Raw genomic sequence first — 6,220 nt, 5'->3', positions numbered from 1 at the left:
TAATTTATTAATTAGTTTAACTTGACTTGTCTTTTTTTAATATAATCTTTCTATTGAATCATAGAGGAGATCATCAAAGAGAAGGAGACTATTCAATTTTATTAGATCTATTAAATAGTAAAATTTTAGACATAATATTTTAATTATTTTTTTGTAAATTATGCATAGTCTAAATTTATAATATGCTACACTAATGTATTAACGGTATATATATGTATCATTTATTGGTATTTTTATGGTGTGAAAGAAGAAAAATATCCACATGGGTAGATTTTATATGTCTATCTTGCTTAAGCGACACACATCTCCTGTTGTGTCTGAAATTTTTCAGTTGAAGCAGTAGGCTCCATGATAGTAACTGTAGGTGACAAATTTTGTCTTTCTCAATGATGATTAGTTGCTGTAATTTAATGTTAATTAGTGGATTATTTTTTTTTTGAACTTATTATTTTGTTAGCCTACAAAAATATATTATAGTATGGGCTTTGATGGTTTGGCTCTGTAGACTTTATTGAGCATATGTTGGTGTCTCTCTTGATTAATGTGTTAATTATAAATATACGATAATTTTACTTTTTTTAGAGTCTATTTAAAAATGGTGAATTTTATAATGAACTTAGATGTGCCAATTATCTTATATAGTAGTGCTACGTTACTAACTTTTTATCTGCCGAAATCTGCCAACTTGAGTTGGGCTGGACATGAAGCCCATCTACTAAATAAAGCCACATCTAAGTTAACCATGGTTTAATCCTAATTTACCACGTTAACCTAAATTACCATAGCCTCAAATTGACTGACGGTGGACCATCTCTCCTAACCTTCCTTATCCGCATCCAGGGCCAAATAAAATCCTTTGTTGCCGTCTCCGCTGGTCTCCACCGTCAAGGGAAAGTCAACTCCGGCAGACCACCAGACCACCACATCTAGGTTACGGTCCGATATTCGCTGCGAAGCCGTTTGGTCTGTTGCGTGTGCTCATTAGAGGAGCCTTGAAGACGCATCTGGGTGTCCGGCCTTGTACAAGGCGCAACAACCCAGCGCTTCTCTCCTCAGGTAGCGGCAGAATTTGTAGGCCTGTGTGGGTTAGCTAGAAACCCCTGGCTTTCTTGAATCGCTACTGCCACCAAGAGCCACTCGTTCACTGGCAGAGGAGCCCGAGTAGAAGCGTGTCTTCCCTAGGGCACCACCGCGACACTACGAGGTTAGTGGGTATTTGAGATTTAAATTAGGTGCTTATATAGGTGTGTAAATCTGAGTATTACATTTTTTGAATTGAGAAAGATTAAACATGTGTCTGTGTCTCTTGGCTATGAACGAACTTGGGTGTTGGTGTATTGAAGTGTTTTTTTGGTGATCTTGTTCCTATACGAAGGAGGTTGCTTATACTGTGTTGTATCAGTTCTTTGACAAAAACGGTGTGATCAGTTATTCAAATTTTTTTCGTCGTCGTTATTTGTAGTTTATTCCGTATGTCTATGTTGTGTTATTTGCAGACAGGAAAACATTGATTAGTGTAGTGTCGCTGTGGTCACCCTTGTTGACGAAGTTGTTGTCGTTGTCAGATTATTTAGTACCTTTTCATCAGTTTTGTGATTTAAAATTATTGCAGGCACTTTATTGATATAATTTATTTATGATAGAAGTATGTTATAATATAATTTATTAAGTGTAACATATTTTAGTAATATGATTTATTCAGATGTGTCTTTATTAAATTTTGAGATTATTTTGTGGGTATGTTTGCCTTTTTGACGTGTGCATTTTCGTACTCAAGTTGGTAATGTTATTTTACAGTTAGGCTAAATAATTGATGTACTCGTTGTTTGTGTTTAAAAGTGAATTGAGATCTAATTTTTTTTATTTTAAATGGTTTGTCTTTTCTTGATCCACTGAGTAACAGTGGTGCAAATTATTTATGTGATTGGTGTGGTCTATTTTAACATGTTGCTCTTATGGAAGAAAAAGTTTATATTATCTTTTTGTTTTCAAATTGATGTTGTAATTTTTGGGTCTATCAATTTTCTTTTGAGAGTACAAGAAGTTAACCTCAGATGTGTCTTTTTATTTTTTTTGTTTTTTTTTTTAATTTAATTTGCTTAATGTGACTTTTTATAGTGACTTAATGTGTCTTGTAGTGAATTTTCTTGTGATACACGTAGCAATAAATTCAGTTGAGAATGACAATATATTTTGAGCAATGCATTGAGATCCATGTGTTTTTTATTAGATATTTGCGGTTTTAGGAATGGTTAAATGAGCTTTATATTAGCAAATTGAATTTGTATTTTTTGGCTCTATAATTTTTATTTGTGAGTACACCAACTTATCCTTGCATGTGTCTTGTTCATTTTAGATCATTCACTCCTATTTTTTCTTCTCAGTTTACTTTGATTAATGTGTGTTGTTCATGAGATGATAGGTTAATGTGCCTTATGGTGAATTTTCTTGTGATACATGGAGCCATATATTTAAGTTGAGAATGAGTGTATATTTTAAGCATACATAGTCTTTCTTGTTTATTTTTAGCAATATTCTGTGTTTTTTTTCATATTAATTTGCTTAATGTGACTTTTTCATAGTGACTTAATGTGTCTTATAGTGAATTTTCTTGTGATACACATAACAATAAATTCAGTTGAGAATGACTATATATTTTGAGCAATGCAATCAGATTCATGTGTTTTTTATTAGATATTTACGGTTTTAGGAATGGCTAAATGAGCTTTAAATTAGCAAATTGAGTTTATATTTTTTGGCTCTATAATTTTTATTTGGGAGTACACCAACTTATCCTTGCATGTGTCTTGTTCATTTTAGTATCATTCACTCCTATTTTTTCTTCTCAGTTTAATTTGCTCAATGTGTATTGTTCATGGTAGGTTAATGTGTCTTTTGGTAAATTTTCTTGTGATACATGGAGCCACATATTTAAGTTGAGAATGAGTGTATATTTTAAGCATACATAGTCTTGTTTATTTTTAGCAATACTCTGTGTTTTTTTTTCAACTTAATTTGCTTAATGTGACTTTTTCATATTGACTGAATGTGTCTTGTAGTGAGTTTTCTTGTGATACACATAGCAATAAATTCAGTTGAGAATGACTATATATTTTGAGCAATGCATTGAGATCCATGTATTTTTTATTAGATATTTGCGGTTTTAGAAATGGTTAAATGAGCTTTATATTAGCAAATTAAATTTGTATTTTCTTAGCTCTATATTTTTTATTTGGGAGTACACCAACTAATCCTTAGATGTGTCTTGTTTATTTTAGCATCATCCACTCATGTTTTTTTTTCTCAGTTTAATTTGCTTAATGTGTATTGTTCATGGTAGGTTAATATGTCTTTCGGTGAATTTTCTTGTGATACATGGAGCCACAATTTCATTTACGAATGAGTGTATATTTTAAGCATACATAGTCTTTTTGTATTGTGCAGTAAAATTTTTTCCTTACTGAAATTGGGCATATGATTATACAAATACGTTAACAAGATGCTGTAATTTTTTTTTATTTACGAAATCCGTTGCGATCAACATGTGTTTCTGTACATCTTTGGTTTCTTCATGATACACTGTGCAACAAGAGCAATGGTCTACAATGATTTTACAATGGTTGAGGCTTCTTTTAACACTTAGCTGATTTTTTGAAATATTTCTAGGAGTTTTTTGTTAGCAAATTAAGAATATAATTGGTGTGTATAATAATTTACCTTTGAGAGCGTTCATACTTTATCTCAGATGTGTCTTGTACATTAGATTAGTGTACTATGATTATAAGTAGGTTAAATAAATGCTTTTCTCATTATTAATTTCTGTAATGTTAGAGTAGTTGACTTTGGATAACACAAGTGAAGATTATAATTGGAATCAATTTCTGCTATTTACGCAGAGACCAACTTATATACATGGGAAAGCCGGTAACAACTCATACACAATTTTGTGTTCTTGTTATAGTTTGTGTTCAATTTTTTTATTCTGACAGTCCCGTCGTATGTTTTCTAGAAATTACTAGAGTCAAGATGCTCACCATGTTACATCGCCGACTTGTTCAAAGAACTGGAAACCAATCAGGATCAAGCAAAGCTTGATGAGATTGAAGAAATTGGTTTTGGTTTCCTGAAGCTTGTTCCGAAGTGGCAAGTGAGGCAAGGCATAATGGTGATGTTGGCCAAAGCCTATGACACTGAAACGAGCACCCTCAAGCTAGAGAATGGAAACATCCGCATTATGCCGGAGCTCTTTCAGCGACTTTTTGGTATCCCTCCCGGGGGTGAGTATACCTTTACTTATTACATACCACTGAATTGGTTAGTGTTGTTTCGGTCTTCATGTTCATTGCTATTATCTACGTATGACACTATCCATATTGCCCTATCTTTTACATATCCATGGTGCAATTGATGACTTCCCACCGTTCGACAGTAGCAATGCTGCTCATGTGTCAATTAAAACAAGGTATCATCGATTGAAAACTGTGCAGCTGAGGCATTTTGTCAGGAATTGCCCAATGGATACCGAAGATGACAGGATGGAGTTCAGGAGACACTTCATTCTACTGGTGCTGAAGATGTTTTTGTGCCCGACCGTGCAACATGTAATCTCCCCGTGGCACATCGACACAGTCCTTGATGTATCTGATCCGGTGAGATATCGTTGGCCATTGCATATTTTTAATTCTCTAGAATAGGAAATTAAGAAGTACCAACATAAAAAGAACAAATCCTGTGAGGGCTGCATGCTTGGGTTGCTGGTAATGCTGTTAATTTAAAATTCAATGTAATGTGACTAAGATGTGCATCCCTGAAGCTAACTTCTTCTTACAATATCTCCAGGTGTTGTACTTTCAGAAGCTAAAGCACGGTGAACTCGAGGGTTGTCAAGAACCTGATCCGTGGTTTTCCGCATGGACTGCCAAGGAACTTAGCGCTATAGCAGAAACTATTCAACCGGAGGTAATCAATTTGTTGCTTATGTGCTAAAATAGTCAATTTTTAACTCATAGCTCGATTTATGATGCGATTGACTGCAAAATGGATTTTTTGAATGAATGAATATCATGGCATTGCATTTTATTATTAAGCAATGGAAGATGTCGCTAACATTTGTGTCATTTATTATGTCCATTTTTTATAAATGCTGCGTTAAATGTATGTGTCTTCTTACTAGTTAATGGCCAACAACAGGATTACGGTGAACCTGGCCGGAATGAAGATTATGGCAAGGAGGATGCTGCTATAGAGGAAACAAGTGACCCAAGCCCTGAACAAGTAGACGTGGACCACAGAAAAGTGAGTTAGGATTAACATTTGCTTAGTATTTTTTTCGTGGTTAAACGTAGATTGTGTAAACTGTCAGGCCTATGTTTACCTTTCATTTACGTTGAAGTTGTGTTGTTGATGTGATTTAAGGAATCTTCTCGCCTGGATAGAGTTAGAGAGGTTTCCAAGGACCCGGATACATATGCAGTTGCATCGGACGGTGATGATGATGACGACGAGCCAATTGCAAAGAGATTGTACCAGAGATCTGTATCAAGGATGACACCCCAATCATCTATGAGGGCTGAGGATGCAGGCACGACTAATAAAACAAAGGAAAAAGAGGACCATAAGGTGAGCAAGATGTTCCTTGTTAGTATTTGTTACTTGCAGCTATATAGTTTGGAACATCTGCAAGGGTTAAAGTTATTGTTAAACTGGTTATTGGTTGTGTCATTATTTAATAAACCTAAGTGTAATGCTCTGTCATTTAGCATTGGGTTCTCTGTGTACTGTGAAAGCACTTTGAGGAGTTTGTGAAAAACTTGTTTGATATTGTGGTTTTAGGGATCCACCATGAAGGGGGGATTTAGCAGGGCATCATTGCGCACAACCCATCAAACAGGGACTTCAGAAGATGATGACAACGATGACCAGCCCATTGGCATCAAAATCCGCATCAAAACTCTTCAAAGGAAGACACCTCAGCGTGGTATGGTAGAAAGGAAAATCATCACAAGCATGCAGTCGCAATCAACTAATCAACCAACTGAGACAGTTGCTCCTGAACCAAAAACACCATCAACAGAATTGGTTGAGTTTTCAGGGGTTGAGGAATATTCTTCTGAATTTTTTGACAGGCAAGTTATTACTACATAACATTGTTTCCGGTAGTAGTATAAATTTTTTTTTTGTTTAAATAGCCTCCCAAACAATTCCTAAGGTGGACCACTGC

Source organism: Arachis hypogaea, chromosome 11 (assembly GCF_003086295.3).
Source record: "Arachis hypogaea cultivar Tifrunner chromosome 11, arahy.Tifrunner.gnm2.J5K5, whole genome shotgun sequence".
NCBI classification, from domain to species: Eukaryota; Viridiplantae; Streptophyta; class Magnoliopsida; order Fabales; family Fabaceae; genus Arachis; species Arachis hypogaea.
Note: the sequence above shows the minus strand (reverse complement) of the source record.